At 43.9% G+C, this 17,992-nt stretch overlaps 1 long non-coding RNA gene across 1 annotated transcript; it reads left to right on the top strand.

Moving 5' to 3' along the window:
• The first annotated feature begins 5,831 nt into the window (after positions 1 to 5,831).
• LOC148109659 (uncharacterized) lies at positions 5,832 to 17,300 on the top strand. The gene is made up of 3 exons (XR_015725079.1): positions 5,832 to 6,022; positions 16,684 to 16,792; positions 17,116 to 17,300. It is a non-coding gene; the product is annotated as an uncharacterized LOC148109659 (long non-coding RNA).
• Positions 17,301 to 17,992: the final 692 nt, after the last annotated feature.

Here is a 17,992-nt window from a genome sequence, read left to right as displayed (position 1 = left end):
CACAACAATAGGAATACACTTAACACTCCTGAACTTAACAAAATGGTAAATTTTATATTATGTATATTTTACTACAATAAAAGAAAGAGAAACAAAGGGAGTGTAATTCCAGTCCCCAGGTCAGACTCTGAGTGAAATAGATATGGACACTAGCATGTAATAGTGTCCATTAATGTTACACTGATGTTCAAATACACGTGTAAATGTGTATACATATATATTCGATGGCATATTAAAACTGACAAGAAATATGACACATGGAGAACTGGTAACTCAGGAAATATTTTATACCAGAACAAGATTTTGAAAAAAAACAAAAACAAAAAAACGACTGAAAGAAGTTGGAGTTTAATTGGAAAGTCCCTGTGACCTCATGACCTTTGTGCTATTTATCCAGCTATTGTTGTCCACGTCAGGCCCACCCTTCTCGCTGGTCGGGGTGTTGGGGCTGAGCCACATTTGCCACATTTCCCACATTCCCCTGCCAGCCCGCTGCCTGTGGTTCTGGGAGGGCAGAAGTAAGGGGAGGAGGGCTTCTTTCCTGCTCCTTCCTCCGGTTGGGAGATGACTGGCAGCAGCAGACAGCTCTAGCTCCAGCTTCTAGCTTCTCTCCGCAGTCCCCACCGCAGTCCCCAGCCTTGCACAGCCCTCACGGGTGCCAGCATCTTCCTCAGCAGCCGAAGCCCCCGCGGAGCTGCGCCCCTCAGGGAGGACCGAGCATGCACCTGCAGAGAGAACTCCGGGCTGGGTCGGCTCTGCGGAGCCCTCCTCGGAAGGCTTGGTTTCTAGAAACACCACCTCTTCCCATTTGCTTCCCAGCCTAGCAGTAGCTGCTACATCATTAATCTCTGGTTTACCCCAGCATCCCTTTTGGCTTTCACTACCCAGTTTTCTTTTTTACACACCTCTCCCCTACTCCCCCAGTTATCAAACACCTTTGTAATCAACTGCTTGTACTATCTTTCATCCAGTGGAAATTCCTGGTGTGATTGCTGTTTTCCCACCTGGATCCTGACTGATGGAATCTTTGAAAGATGTACAACTTCAGTCAGTAAAGCGATCTGTTAGTGAGGCTCTCTCCGCCTGTCTTCCTAGGGAACAGTCTGCTAGGGATCCCTACAGCAGCAAGATTTTCGAATACTCTAACACTGTTTTCCAAGTTTTTTGTTTGTTTGTTTGTTTTGAGAAAGAGAGAGAGAGAATGAGTGCGAGTGGAGAGGGGCGGACGGAGAAGGAGAGAGAATCCCAACCAGGCTCCACACTCAGTGCAGAGCCTGACATGGGGCTTGATCTCTACCCAGCGATCACGACCTGAGCTGAAACCAGGCGTGGGATGCTTAACCGACTGAGCCAACCAGGCGCCCCTCTAATATTATTTTCTACTAAAAGGAATCACGGCTCCTTGGAGAGTGGCTGACTTTATGACTCTCTGGAGCAGAAAGTAGAAATGGATTGGAAAATCTCATTGTTGTGAAAAGCAAAAATGCTTGCAGAGATTTCAGGGACTCCCATTGACTGGACTGTAACAACTTGAGCATTGAAAAGAAAAAAAAAATTCTGTGCAAAACAGGATGATACTCAAAAGAAACAACTAAAATATAGTACGTTCAAGGTAAAGGCAATCATGAGTCTCGAATAGTGTTTGCAGAAAATGCTCTTTGTGCTAATGCAAACCATACACACATCGGATTTAGTTAACACCTAAGCACCACCAGGAAAATCCAGGAAGTAGCAATTCAGCTTATCCCCCAAAATACTTGCTTGGGACAAGATCACCCTGGAAAGAGAACTTTGATCCTGTGTTTCAGTCCCAAATCGTAATTCAGGTATTTGGTAATTCAACCGATTATTTCAGTAAATAGTTATTGGGTGGCTATTATTCTAAGCACTATTCTAGGCATTTGGGATGCAACAGTGAGGGAAAAAACGACACAAAAACATCTGTCCTCATGAAGCTTAATTTTAGTGGAGAGAGGTCAGAATGCAATACGCCTAATAAAGTAGACTCATAGTAGGTTAGAGCATGGTGAACATTGTGGAACAGGGTGAAAAGGATCCAGAGATGGGCAGCTTGCAGGATGAAGTTGGAAGGCCGCACTGTGAATATGAGATCTGAGCAAAAAACGGAGGCGATGAGGAAGTTATCCAAGTGGGTATCTGGAAAGAACATTCCAGGCATGGAGAATGGCCACAGCATTCCTTAACTTGGGAATGTACCCCGTGTGTTCCAGGAACAGCAAGGAGGCCAGTGTGGTTGGAGCGAAATGAATAAGGGAAAGAGTGACAGGGGCTGTGGTCAGAGAGGTGTTGAGAGAGCCGGTGGACAGGGCCTCGTGGGGCACTACCGTGACTTTGGCTTTTATTATGAGTGAGGTGGAGAGTGGCTGCAGAGCTCTGGGGGCATGATTCAGCTGGTTTAAAATGACCTGCTGTGTTAAGAATAAGACTGTCAGGGGACCTAGAATAGAAGCAGCGAGCCTTGCTGGGAGGCTGTGGTAATTACCTAGGCGTGAGGTGGTGGAGGCTTAGGTCAGGGCAGTGGCACGGGAGGTGGTGAGACATGGTTCGAATCTGAATGTATTTTGAAGGTGGCACCAAAGGTATTTGCTAATGGATCGGACATAGGATGTGAGAGAAAGGGAAGAGACAGGGACGACTCTGAGTTTCTGGCCTAAATGATTACAAAAGTGGAACTGATATTCCCCTGAGGTGGGGAAGGTTGAGAACAGCAGGATTTTTAGGGAGGAAGTAAAGAATTTCAGTTGTGGACCTGTTAGATCTGAAATATCTATCTAGTCATCCCAGTGGAGCTGCTGAGTCGGCTTCCAAAGTCCGGAAGAGAGGTGTGGGCTGATAAATACCAGTCAGGGTGGGCAAGGCTAGGCTGAGGTAACAAGCGATTGCAGACCCTCACTAGACTAACCCGACCAAAGGGGATTTCTTCACGAAGGGCTCTGCTCCAAGGCCTCTTCACTCTGGAATCCAGTCTAATAGAGGCTTCACTACTGGGACCGTTGCTGCGACCAGAGGGAAAAAAGAGCTGGAGAGCCTCACACCAGCAATGAAAATGCTTCCACCCTGAAGTGGCCCATACCTCCCACTCACATTTCCTTGACCAACGTAAGTCCTGTAGCCACAGTTCACCTGAAAGGCGTGAGGAAGTACAGTTCTCTTGTGTTCCTGGAAAAAGAAGACCCGGAGGCGTGGGTGCGAAACATGAATGCCTACTAGCCCGGAAGGTACACGATAGGGAGTCGCACACAAGTGGCATTTAAAGCCAAAGGAGTGGAGGAGACAGCCAGGAAGAGAGCGCAGATAGAGAAAATGAGAAGTCCAAGGGCTGAGCCCCGAGGACCACCATTACCCAGAACCCATTGACTTGAGTCAATATAACAAGGCTTACACGGCAATTTCCCTTGGTTACAGGAGTAATTTGTTACTATAGGGTGAAGTGAGGAACCAACAACATTGAGACCTTAGTATAAAGTGGGCTTAAATAATACAACAGCAAGTTTTTACATTGTTGCATGGCTCATCTATGGTTTGTTTGTTTGTTCTGATGCCTTAAAGTGATCAAAGTTAATCTGATTTCTTTATGAAATTTGTAAATCTGCTTCGATTTATGAGTCACATGAGTAATTAGGAAGAGTCTACTTTTTAGATGTATAAGTCTGCTGTTTGGTGTTTGAAGTTCTTGGGAGAATCAGATATATTTGTGACTGTGGTTTGAAATCTCTAAAGGAATTCAAGGAATCGAGTTTGTAAATGTGTTCAATGTTTAGGAAAAATTAATCTTTCAAATGTATAAACTCATTGAGAATAGATCAAAGAGAAAGTGAAAGTGAGTGTTTTTCATTTTCACACAAAAATTACTGAATTTATAAATTAAAGAATCTGTACGTTGGGCTTAGAACCTTTAGAAAAAATAGGTTTATAGATTTATAAGCTAACACAATATTAATGAAAACACAAGTAACGTCCAGTGTTCTTTTTTTTTAAGATTCTATTTTTATTTATTTGAGAGAGAGAGAGCGAGTGAGAGATAGACAGCATGAGTCAGAGGAAGAGGGAGAAGCAGACTCCCCACTGAGCAGGGAGCTCGGCTCTGGGACCATGACTGGGGCTTGATCCTGGGAGGCAGCTACTGAACCGACTGGGCCACCAGGGGTCCCATAGTGTTCTTGCTGACACACGACACCACCTGTGGGTGCCCAAAACCCAACCAAGCCTCCTCCTCCTTCAGTGCTCCTCGTGATGGCGTGGAGGGCACCTAGTGATCCTGTGCTGGTACAGGGACCTCTGGGGCACGTACTGCTCCCTCTCTGGGGGTTGTCTCAGGGCTCACGTCCAGTCCTTCCTACTTGTTCATGGCTGCTACCGTTTTGATCAGCCTGTCCTCCATCTTGATGGGTGTGTGTCCTTTCTAATAGGTTGGGACTATTATTCATCATCTTCTATATTAGTTATTTTGGATCATGGCCACATTCCATGGCCATTTCCTTTGGTCTCAAAGTCACCACAGCCTGAAATTCTTTATCCTGACCTGAGGTCTCCTTTGGACAGCCAACTCGCCCAACACCCCTGAATCTGCTCATGGGCGTGGGGGACTTCTGGATCCCTTGCACTTCTGGGAAAAAGTGAATCAACAGTGAGATCTTTTGGGCCAGGACTGTTTTATTTACCCACCTATTCCCAGCACCTTGCAAGTTGCTGAGAGCATCGCAGACACTCCGCTACAATGTGGGGAGTTGTTGGGCTGTGTAGCTGTGTGGGGGTGGTGGCTGGTTGACGAGTAGCTGTATGGTCTGGTGGTTTGTTGAACTGTGCAGAAGTATGGAGTTCTGGGGCGCCTGGGTGCTTCAGTCATTAAGTGTCTGCCTTCGGCTCAGGACATGATCCCAAGATCCTGGGATCAAGCCCCGCATCAGGCTCCCTGCTCAGCGGGAAGCCCGCTTCTCCCTCTCCCACTCCCCCTGCTTGTGTTCCCTCTCTTGCTGTGTCTCTCTCTGTCAAATAAATAAAATCTTAAAAAAAAAAAAAAGTATGGAGTTCTGGTTTGTTAAATGGTATAGGATATGGAGTGACGAGTCAGACTGTGTTTCTATCTTTCTTGGCTACTTATTAGCTATGTGATCTTGGGCAAGTTACTTAACCTTCCTGTGCCACATATAATCAGCTAGGAAATAGAGCTAACAACCACAACGTGCCCTGCAAACTGCATGAGCTATAGACATAAAAGAATTAGCATAGCTCCTGGTACATTGTAAAATGCTTAATAAATGTTGTCTAAAATAATAATTATACAACCTATTTTTATTACTATTTTGTGTGGTCCAGTTCAGTTACTTGAACTGGTTAATGTATCAGAATAAGGAGAAAAGAAAAGCAACCCTCAAAATCCTAATTCCATCCAAGGAAAATGAATTTGAAATCTTGTCTGATTATTGCGAGAAAGAATGCAGCAAAGCTTTGCAGTATAACGGAAAGGCAGAGTAGACATCTTCTGGTGACCTTGTCAAATGCAAATCCTTGTTTTCTTTTTTCTTTCCCTCGTATTCTGGCCTAGCTTCCCTGGACTCTTATTGCCTCTGAGAGTGCTGGGGTGAGTCACTACCCTCAGGAAGGCGCCTGCAGAAGAGAGGGGGTTGAAAATCCGAGCCGTACCATGAAAGGTCATCACCAGTGAACAGGAAGAAGCCTGGGCAGTTGGCCCTGCTTGGCAGCTGACCTTGGCCCTTGGCAAGCCTCCCCCACGGGTTTGGCATGTTGTAGGAGTGGGCAGGTCATCCTGACTCCTCTCCACCCTGTACCTCCTCCCACGCCCAGGGTCCGTGTGAAGGTCACACATCTCTCTTTTGAATCATCTCCGTGTTTAGGTTGCCCAAGTCTAAGCTAACTGGGAACCCTGACTGTTCTAAACTGAAACCAGATGTTCATTTTGATGTGAAAGACAGAAGTTCCATTTAGTAGTATATGAGGAATGGCTAAATTTGTGCAAGAGTCAAGGTCAGCATCAACAATGGTAAGTCATATGGATAATATATACCCTTTTTTTAAAAAAAGATTTTATTTACTTATTTGAAAGAGACAGAGATAGCGACAGAGATAGTGAGAGAGCATGAGCAGGGAGGAGAGGGAGAAGCAGGCGACCCCATGGAGCAGGGAGCGCACTGCAGGGCTTGATCCCAGGACCCTGAGATCAGGACCTGAGACCAAGGCAGATGCTTAACCGACTGAGCCACCCGGGTGCTCCGACAATATATACCTTAAATGCACTTTACTTCTGTGGTTTTCCTACCTGAAATCCATAACCCCTGTCTAATCATGTGAGAAAGATCAGACAAATCCCAAAAGAGGGGCAGCCTTTAAAATACATGACCAGTACTCAAAACTGCCAGGGTCACCAAAGACAATGACAGTCTGAGGAGCTTAAACAGACATGAGGACTAAATGTAGTGTGGTGTCCTGGATGGGATCCTGAGCAGAAAAGGACATTCGGTGAAAACTAAGGAAATCTGAATACAGTGTCAATATTGGTTCATTTATTGTGACAAATGTACATACCATTCTAAAGTAAGATGGTAAAAATAGGGGAAAGTGGGTGTGGGTATATGGGAACTCTGTATTACCATCACAGGCTTCTCTGTAAATCTAAGACTATTCAAAAGTTAAAAGCTTATTTTTAAAATCCTGCGTAGGAGAGGTCCACCATGCAACACCTTAGCTCATCAACCGTGGAAAGGCGGGACTGCCACTTTGAAGCCCTACTGTGTGCAGGGTTAGGGATTGGAGAGACTGGAGGAGATAAAACAGATGTGGCCTGCCCTGGCAGAGTGTACTTTGGCATTGCTGGAATTTCTCTCAATGAATATAACCCACTTTCATCATCTGATTTTTTATGAATGAAAAAATATGATTGGGAGTTGAATAAAAGTGACAACTAACAGGTTCTCCTTATGAATGTTAACCTGGATTTTCTAGACCACACTGATTCTTATTCTTGGACAATGTTTTTTTTTTTTAATTATTCATTTTTTCTAGTAATCTCTACACCCGTGTGGGTTTCGAACTCATGACCCTGAGGTCAAGAGTCGCACACTCTGCTGACTGAGCCAGCCAGGTCTCTTGCACTATGATTTTTAAACACTTTTTTTTTTGTAGGTTAAACTAGAAATCTTATCAGTTGAGGATAGAGTTTCCCAAACGTCCTTAACCTTGACCACGGAATGCACTAAAAATGATAATGTATTGTCGGAACCGTGGGAGACATAGATCTGCCGTGATGTAAGCTGGTATAAAGAAGGCGGGGGGGAAGGGTCTCACAGAGGGATTTCCTCAAGGAAAAACATTCAAGCAAAACATCTTTCAACTTTTCATGTTTTTATAAATAAGACTTGTAAAATAATTTTAATAGATGTTGTGTCCTGTGTTTTAACTTTTCGTATATTTTGTCTTTTATATTGTGTTTTATTTGTTTTATTTTTATTTTTTTTAAGATTTTATTTGTTTATATTGTGTTTTAAATATTGTGTGTCTTTTAAAAATCCCCTGTCTTTCTACTGGGAGCGGCCTTGCTGTGGCCAAGACGGCTGCTGAGTGCAGCCTCCGGCCTCCGGTTCCAGTGCCGTCTCTTGTGAAAAGTCCTACCTTGGCCAGACACATTGGAGCACAGAAAGGATGTCAGCTATAGGTTGTGTGATATTTGTGTCCTCTTAAATTAGGCTACTCCAAACAGTGTTCCTTGTTTCATCTCGGGCAACAGACACCTAGATTTTTTTTTCTTTTAGGAAGGTGAAGCTCGGTTTTTTAAATCTGCGCTTTAAAGTATTCTAAATTTGTGTTAGGTTCAGATACCATTTAGAGCCCCGAGGCCCTTCTTTGGATTTAAAGCTTTCTTATTTTGGCCATAGATTAAACATGTTAGTACTGTGCATTTGCTTGCTATTGAATAAGCAGTGCTTAAATGTCATGAACATATACTGAAATTAGATGACCAGGTATGTGATATTAATGGTAATCAGTCAATAAGTGATGGACATGGCCATATAATAGGATTGCATTTGCCTGCATTTAACAAGAATCTGACAATGGTGTAAGTAAATCGGTTTTCCCCCCATAACAAGAAATTTGGAGGTGAGCAGGCCAGAACTAGTACAGTGACTCTATGATGTCATGAAGGACCCCAACTTTGTCTCGTTCCTTGGATTGCCATCCTTAGCATGTGACTTTTGTCCTCATGGTCACAAATTGGCTGCTGCAGCTCCAGATGTGAAGTCTGTATCCCAGGCGGGAGAAAGATCAAGGACAAAAGGCAAAAGTTGCAAAGCAGCTGAGTCTTTCCCTTTCATCAGGAAAACATCTTTCCAGAAAGCCCATTTAGTAGATATATCCTTAATCTCCCTGCACCCACCAAATGCTTTTATGTGGCTGCTACTAACCATGAGGGAGCTCAGAACAATCAAGTCTTACAGCCCGGGGCACCCTGAACAACACGAGGGTTCTACGGGTGAGGAAGGCAGTTAGAGTGCACGTTGTGCAAGCAATTTCAGGGCATGAGAGCATGAGCTCACATGTCAGTCGGTAAATGCTGCCCTTCCCTCAAAGCACAGAGCAAATGTCCTCCAGGGATTGCTGCAGGAGGGTGTGCTAAAGGCAGATCATTAAATAATGATATTTGCTCGGTTGATTTTTTCTATATATGTTTTTCTAGAATAAGGTTTGGTAGAAAAATAAGATCAATATCAATTATTTTCATGGAACATCACTAAATTTCTTCAGAGCACAGTTTAGGAAAATTCTGGCCCAAATCGTAGAAGTAACTTATTCCATATGACAAATACAGTTTACATTAAGAAAACTGAAAACTTATCTCTAGATTTCTTTAAAGTATATGCTCTCTTAGATTAAAATTTTAACTTAATTTAAAATTTAAAAATTGATTTGTACCTCTCAGCACCGAACCAATTGCATCCTCCTTATGACTACAAATTTTCACTTCCAAGTTCCAAATGGCTCAATAGTAACACAATGTTCACTTCCTGGGTAGCTCTTTTAAAAACAGTAATGTGTGCTCGTTACTCTAAGTCTTTGTTAGTCTCTGCTTGATGGTTTTGGCATTCTCCCGGCTATAGTCACAAGTCTTCTTTTACTCTTTCTGCTGACACTAGTCCCTGTCCTGAGTGAAACTGATTCTCCTTTCTTACACTCAATTCTGAATGACTTCATTTCTACAATAAAAATAATCATATTATGAAAATCATACATGCTCATTGTCAAAAAACAACACACATTCGTGTCTTAGCTCAGCACAAGCTCCCTCTCATGCGTAACTGTTAACACCCCCCCACACCCCAATCTTCATCTCAGGAATAATATCTGGTAGGTGGCTCTAAGAGAAAGATCTGGGCAGGCTGGCCCCAGCCCCTTCCTCTTTTGGGATAGACCTCTGGTCCGACACCTCTGCTGTGCATATAAAGCATTCACCCAACTGGGCCCCAGACTGGGGAGTGTGTCTAATTCAGAGGTTAAGCCTTCCTAAACCCACTGGCCACAGACTTAGGTCATGTTATCTTAACAGCTCTACAGACAATAAGAGTGATATTTTCATTTCCACCAGCCAGACTCCTGCGTCTGCCTCTCAAATAGTTCAAAACTCAGGAGGGAGGGGGGAAAAAAGAATATTATTTCTCTGACTTCCTAAAACCCTAATAATCTTTATCAATGTGTCGGAATGGTCACCTTTCTTTAAGGCCCAGAACAAATGCCATCCCTAGTTCCCCTCCTCCTGAAAGCAGACACAATCTGTCCTTGCTCTAGTCTCTTGGATGTCCTTCCTTGCCTCACTTTTGGTCACTTGCCAAATTGGACTTGAGAGTGAGTTCTGTGCTTACACCTCAATGCTACATAGCACAGGTGGTTCTCAACTTTAATGGTTGGGCTTTCAGACAGCCGAAACTTCCTTTTCACATTCTAACTGACACTGCTAAGTGGAGGGTTGTATGACAAATTCAGACTCTCATGCATCAGCGGAGAAAAATGAACGTTCCCAGCTCTCACGCGGTAGCGTTGCTTGCCAGCCGACTGCTCTGTTCTGCAGCTTTATCATTTTTGTCAATGTGACAGTTTAGGGCTAATTATTTAAATATTTTATTATATTTGCAGTGGTTCTTTTATAAAACAAACGTAAAGTGGAAAATGAAAATGCCCATCCTGGTGATCAAAAATGAAGAGCTTAGTCCTGATTCGGTTAAGGCAAAGATGGAAATCATTAGGCATGCTGAATGCCAGGAATAGTTAACCTCGATTTGGATATTTGTTTGTTTATGGTAGTTGACTTTTGTATTTAACTGTGAAGGAAAGGAGCAAAACGGAAAAAAAAAAAAAAACAAAACCCAAACATGTATGATATGGTGCATTAGTCCGGGTTCTCCAGAGAAATTGGCCATGTTTGTATCACCCCTTAATTTAGGATTGAGTGGACCAAGGAGGTCACCTGACCCAGGGTGGGCCAATCAGCTTCCCTTTCTTCCAAATATGGAGCTGGGAGTGAGAGTGCAAATTTCTGCTGCAAGTTTCTCTGCATGGGAGTATAGCATGGCGAGTGAACTTGGGAGCCATGGAGAGGGGAAGGCAATGAGCGTATTCCATTTTGTGGGCCAGAGAGACAGAGACACCAAGCTGTCGAGAGAATGAGGATGAAACAGAATCACAGAGAAATGCAGAGACAAAGAAGAGTCTCAACGGCTCTTCAGTTCCTGATTCTACTCATCCTTGAGATCTCTTAGCATTCTTGCCCTTGGGTTCTGGGATATACCCCTGCATCCTTGTAATTTTCCTTTTCTGCAATCACAGAGTCTTACTACCAAAGAGTCTTTACTAAACACCTGTAATAATACATACAAAACCAAGAAAGTCAACGACTCACCCTATTCTTTTTTTATTGTAGTAAAATATACCTAACATGAAATTTACCATTTTGGCCATTTTTTCAGTGTACAGTTCCGTGGCGTTAAGTACGTTCACACTGTTCTACAACCACCATCCATCTCCAGTGCTTTTTGCCAGTTTCTTTCTTTCTTTTTTTTTTTTAAAGATTTTATTTATTTGACAGAGATAGAGACAGCCAGTGAGAGAGGGAACACAAGCAGGGGGAGTGGGAGAGGAAGAAGCAGGCTCATAGCGGAGGAGCCTGATGTGGGACTCGATCCCATAATGCCGGGATCACGCCCTGAGCCGAAGGCAGACGCTTAACCGCTATGCCACCCAGGCGCCCCTTTTTGCCAGTTTCTTAATCGGGATCCTCCACGATGTGAGGTCCTTCCTTGTAGTTTATGAGCATGAACAAGGCTGGTCCCATATTCCAGCACTTTGAGATGGCTTTGGGGCTCCTTCATTTTAGTTATATTCCTAATCTGAAGTTATTGTCAGGGGACTTGTTTCTTCCTCAGAATTTTAGAGTTTAGAAAAACATGGTTACTGAAGGGTTCCAGTTAACTGTGCTCATGATAAAAATTTTGGCTGTTTGATAAAATTCAAGCCCGCAATTGCTTTCATTTCATATCCTTTTGCCAAACATCACAAATAGCTTTACACCTAGGCCTATATTCACATGAACCCCATTTTACATCACATCTTCCCTCAAGGAGTTGATAGGCAGTTCCTTAATATAATATAAATAGATAATGAAATTATTTGTTAAAGATCCAGAATTAATGCTTAGAAGGCACTGAAATACATTGCACACATGTTAGATGGGATATGTGCGTGGCTACATTTGTGCCTCTCATGTTTTCACCTCCTGCAATATACTTTATCACTTCCCAACTTTTCTTCTTCTAAGTTATGGGATTTTAAGCCTCTTAGGCTAATTACTTTAATTCATAGGCTTCTCAACTTTTTTACAAGATTGGTTCACAATGTGTATGAGCAATATAGGCACGAGAGCTGCTTCTATGGCTAGGAGAAGAGCAGAGAGGTGTCTATGGCATAGCCTCTGCCTAGGATTCCTGAATCCTCAACGTTGTTGAAGCAACAGCAATTCTCTGACGGAATGATTTTTGATTCACATAGTGAATTTTGAGTAAAAATGTTGCCTAGTTTTTACAGCAAACATTTGGAGGGTGGGAGTTTGGATGGTGCCGGGCGGTCTAATGAAGAGAAACGATGGCCTCCCTCTTTGGGAAAAGCTTCTCCATTGGATAGATAGATGCTGGCCTCGATTCTGGACCTGCCGTGTACAGTGGGCTCTCCTCACAGGCTAGCTCTTACTCCCTCCCCTCATCCACAGAATTCTGCCAGTCCTGGCACAAGGGTCTCATTTCAGATGCAAACATCACAAGCGCTTCCTCGCACAGGTCCACAGGGAATTGCTCGAAGGGCTTTATCTTTTATCTTCATTTGGGCACTTCCCTGAAGAACCGGGGAAAAAAGGAGGTAATTCACTAAATCATGACAAAGGCCAGTAGTGTCTGAGGGTGGGAGGACAGAGGTGATTCAGACCTGGGACACTGGGGCGCCTGGGTGGCTCAGTCGTTAAGCCTCTGTCTTCGGCTCAGGGTGTGATCCTGGAGTTCTGGGATCAAGCCCCGCATCAGGCTCCTCCGCTGGGAGCCTGCTTTTTCCTCTCCCACTCCCCCTGCTTGTGTTCCCTCTCTCACTGGCTGTCTCTATCTCTGTCAAATAAATAAATAAATAAATAAATAAAATCTTAAAAAAAAAAAAAGACCTGGGACACTGACCTCCGAGGGCTTACAGTTTAGAGTCGTCGTAAGGGAAATTCTGAAAACTCAAGTCTTGTCTCCTGGGAAGGCTGTACTCACCACATAATACCTCTCATTCATTTTAAATAATAACTATGATTTAATGCATAATCACTATAAATACTCATTATAAAGAATGCATTGCATTCTTTGTAAGAACAAAACAGAAACTCAGGTGCTCACTGCTTCCCATAAGAAGCTGCAGAGTGAGGGAGTCCTTACCTTGACACTGCTGCTTCAGGTGACCTCTGGGGACAAGGGTCTCTGTGGGTGTGTGTTTGGGGAGGGTGGGGGATCTTCCCAATCCAAGTTTGTAGTCTGTGATGTGGGTGGATGCCTTCCTGGAAAACGTGAGGTGCTGTGCAAATGGGTGGCTTTGGCAGCTTCTCCTGATGAAGAAATCAGTAGTGTCTATTTTTTTAGGGCTCACTGAGGGATAAATGTTATCCTTGTTTCTACCTGCCTCCCTGCCCCTATGGCTATGTCCTGGACTAGCAACTTCTCTTGCCTCATGGGGGAATTAATAGGCCTTTGTTTTCTAAAGCTCAGGCAAGGGGCGCCTGGGTGGCACAGCAGTTAAGCGTCTGCCTTTGGCTCAGGGCGTGATCCCAGCGTTCCGGAATCGAGCCCCACATCAGGCTCCTCTGCTGGGAGCCTGCTTCTTCCTCTCCCTGTCCCCCTGCTTGTGTTCCCTCTCTCGCTGGCTGTCTCTCTCTCTCTCTCTGTCAAATAAATAAATAAAATCTTAAAAAAAAAATAAAGCTCAGGCAAGTAAAATTCCTAGAATAGAACATATGCAACAAGCTCCTTGACATTGGTCTAGGCGATGATTTTCTGGATTTGACTCCCCAAAAGCAAGGGAAACAAAAGCAAAAATAAACGAGTGGTAAATAAGTGGGACTACATCAAACTAAAAAGCTTCTGCACAATGAAGGAAACAGTCAACAAAACAAAGAGGCAACCTACTGAAGATTTGCAAATGATATATCTGATAAGGGGTTAATATCCAAAATATATAAAGAACTCATACAATTCAATAACAAGAAACAATCTGATTTAAAAATAGGCAGAGGATCTGAATAGACATTTTTCCAAAAAACATATACAGATAACCAACAGGCACATGAAAAGATGCTCAACATCCCTAATCGTCAGGGAAATGCATGTAAAAATCACAATGAGATATCCCCTTACACCTGTCAGAATGGCTAGTATCAATAAGACAAGAAATAAGTATTGGTGAGAATGTGGAAAAGGGAACCCTCGTGTACTCTTGATGGGAATGTAAATTGGTACAGCCATTATGAAAAACAGTATGGAGTTTCCTCAAAAAATTAAAAATAGAAATACCATATGATCCAGTAGGTCCATTACTGGGTATCTATCCAAAGAAAATGAAAACACTAATTCAATGAGATACATGCACCCCCTATGTTCACTGTGGCATCATTTACAACAGGCAAGATATGGAAACAACATAAGCAACCTAAGTGCCCTTCGATGGAAGAATGAGTGAAGAAGATGTGGTATGTATACACACACACACACACACACACACACACACACACACACACACACACAGAGGAATACCACCCGGCCACAAAAAAGAATGGAATTTGCCACTTGTGACAATATGGGTGAATCTTGAGGGTATTAGGATAACTGAAATAAGACCAACAAAGAAAAACAGCACCACGTGATTTCACTTAAGTATGAAATCTAAAAAACAAAACAAACAAAACAAAACCCAGATACATATATACAGAGAACAGATTAGTGGTTGTCAGAGGGGAGGGTGTGTGGGTGTAACATGGATGAAAGGGATCAAGCAGTGCAAAGCTGCCGTCATGGAATGAGTAAGTCGTGGGGACGTAATGCACAGAACAGGGGTACACTCAGTAACGTTGCATCGGCCCGTAAGGTAGAGATAGTAACTAAACTTATTGCCCTGGCTGTTTTGCAATGTTTACGAATGTTGAATCATGATGTTGTACATCTGAATATAATAGTTCAATTATACCTCAATAAAAAAATTAAAATAAAATAAATAAAATAATAAAAATTTAAGAACGAGAAATCCCTTAAGATACCCACTAAGGAGTTCTTTAAGTGTTAAATAATTAGTAATTGTTAAATGCTTTCTATGAGTGGTTCTAGACCTTAGCATGCATCTAAATCTCCTGGAGATCTTGCAAAAACTCAGAATTGCTGGTCCCTGGTCCAGAGTTTCTGACTTAGTAGGTTTAGTTTGGAGTCTGATACTTGGATTTTTAAGTTCCCGTGCGATGCTGATGCTTGCTGGTCTGCAACCACACTTTTAGGAACCACCGATTCGGATTATTTAGAGCTCTGTGGTGGGTTGTTTGTAAGTGTTTGAGTGTTTTAGTGATTGAGAGGATATTGGTTGAGGTTTTTTCTTTGTTTGGGAATGCATTATTATTTTCCCCGTGTTATAACTAATGCAATACAGACATTTGATATCCTAACATGTCCAGCATATTTTTAGGAACATTAGATTCAGATAACCTCTTCTGCCTGTGTTGCCAGCTGAGACCGCCTGGGGAGTTGTTGGGAGCCACCTTCCGGCCCCGCAGGCCCACATTCAGGCCCGGAGGCCTTCTGATGGGTGGGCCGTGCTGGGAGAGAAGAGCAGCCTGAAACGGAACTCACAGCCCTGTGAGGAAATAGACAAAAGCCGCTGCATTCCACTGCAAGGCTAAAAAGCCCTTTCATTGCTAATGAACACAATTTGGAGAACTTGGCTGGGAGCCTGGAGCTAGGGGAACCAGGGCGTGGGTAACTTATTAAGTGCCCTGTGAAAGCCCCACTGGACACATTAGGAAGCCCAGGCGTGGCTACTGGATGGCATCAACGGAAGGGACCGGATGGCACCAGGCTCTCTGTGGGACCCGAGGAGGTGTCAGTATCCCAGCCTGGAGGGGGGCTTCCAGTCAGTGTCGTTTGGGATGCCAGATGGGGATTTCAACATTTTGGAGAAATGGAGCAGGCTAGGGAGACTTTGTGTGACCCAAGGAGTCAGGAAGCCTTAGCTGTCTTACCCCAGTGTCATTTTCCCCAATTCGACACCTGCTTCTTCAGTCAGGTCTGGGAACTCAACTTCCTTCTTGGTATGAAATCTGGAGATCCGTACATTCGAGTTTTTCCAGGCCATGAGAAGAGCTGGATAGAGGTTCCAGGAAGTGAGATCTGGGCCTTTCCACCTCTGTGTGTGTTTCCTTCAAGGTTGCAACATTCATGCTGATGCTTCTCTCTCATATTTATTAGTTCTAGGTCTGCCTAATGAGGAGATGGGGCCAGGACTACCCATATCCAATCGGCATGAGGGTGTTGTGGAAATCATTGGAAAGATGAATGAATGAATTGTTGGAATACTGATAAAGAGTAGAAGTCTTTGTGTTTTGAGATGACTGTAAAAAGTTCTGAATTCCACAAGGGCGAGGGTTTGTCTGATTTTTCACGGATATCCCCAGCTCTTAGCACAACGACTGAAACATCATAGACACTCAAAAAAATTGTTGAATGAATGAATGGGAAAAAGGAAAAACACAGAACTATAGAATTTAACAATGGGAGGGGTCCTAGGGTCAAGCTCAGATCCCGATTTGTAAGCCCTAGCCAGGTTGATACTTCTCACACCGCAGTGGGCTCAGGAGTCCAGCACCCGGCAGGCCTCCTCCCTGGAGCAACTTGTCTCCCATTCACGTTCTCTCACTGCTTTGCATTTTGAAGACAAATAACTTAAGCTCTAATTATTGGCTCTTTTTTGGCAAGAAAACAACAACAACAACATTCCAGTCCAGCTCTAAGCATAACGTGTCTGGTCCTATTCACTCATAAAAAGTAAAAAACAAACAAAACCCCCCAAACTTGGAAACTTTCTTGGCATTCTGTGTTCTCATTCCAGGTTCCTGAAGGGGTCAGAAAACACATATCCTCTGTGAACCCTTTCCTGGTTGCGGCTAAAGCCAGCTTGGCCTCCCAAAGCTTCTCCGACATCTCGGGCCCACTGGCAGGTCAGCTTCTGGCTAGGACGATCGGGGGGGAAGGTCATCAATGGGAAAGGACTGGAGAGGCCTTGGGCTCTTCACTGCAGAGCTTCCACGACTTGCTATGGTCACCCAGCTGTCCAGAGGCAGACCTTGTTCATGTCCCAGCCCAAGGGCACTTTATAGAAAGGACACTGCTCATCAACTGACCTGGACAGCCTTCAGACCGCAGGGCCCGTGGTGAGAGGGGTATGGGTGGTGAAACCTGCCGGCTGTGGCTTAACGGCCGGGCCGGGAAGTTGCACACCTCCCCCGACAGCCTCTGACTGCCCTTCCTCTCCCGGCTGCAGCACCAGAGAGCAACATCTGTTCATGTGGCCACCCCTGCCTGCTGCAGCCTGTCCCGAACCTTCTGTGGCTCTTCCCTCGGCATCGGAGCCCTTCTGTGTGTTTGCGCGGGCAGAGGAAAGGCGCAGAAAGGCACGCGTCACCTGTTCACGGTGGTTCCCTTGAGCAGTGGGATTGGAGGGGCAGATGGAGACGATCGACTTTTCCTGTACCCACCTCTGTGTTGCCGGACTTGTTACAACCGGCATCTACAACATATGCCATTTAAAAAAAATGCAATAAAATTAAAAAGCCAGTTGTAAAAGGATGCATACGGTATAATATCATGTATATAAAATCCAAAACTACAAAAAACAATACAGTACATTGTGTATGGGGCTATACCCACAGAGTAAAAGCCCCCCAACCTGCCCAAACACTACATACCAGCTGTGGAGAGCTGGTACAGAAGGGAGGTGCAGCAGGGTTGAGGGAGGCAACTTTGAGCCATGACATTTCATTTCCTTAAAAAAAAAACAAAACCCAAAACCTCAAAGCAAATATGGCAAAAGGTTAATGTTCATTGGAGTGGGTGATGGGTAGCTGGGTGACTGTTAACATTATTCTCCACAATTTTCCATACGTTTGAAATACTTCATAAGCTAAAAGATAAGCTGCAATAGGGGGAGAAAAGGACTGAGTTTACTTGATTTGTAACTTATCATCTTAGCAACTCCCTGTCCATTGTCGGGATAGAAGAAATTGGGGAAGGAAAGAGGGAGGGAGGAAGGAAGGATCGCAATGAGTTTGGGAGAGCTATTCTGCTTTTCTAATTTCCCTTATTCTTTGTCTCAGTCACTTGGGGCTACTATAACCAAATACCGTAGACTGGGTGGCTTA

The sequence above is a fragment of the Ursus americanus genome, chromosome 7, assembly GCF_024610735.1.
Source record: "Ursus americanus isolate L20-20 chromosome 7, mUrsAme1.1.p, whole genome shotgun sequence".
NCBI lineage: Eukaryota > Metazoa > Chordata > Mammalia > Carnivora > Ursidae > Ursus > Ursus americanus.
This window is presented reverse-complemented; position numbering and strand designations above follow the sequence as displayed.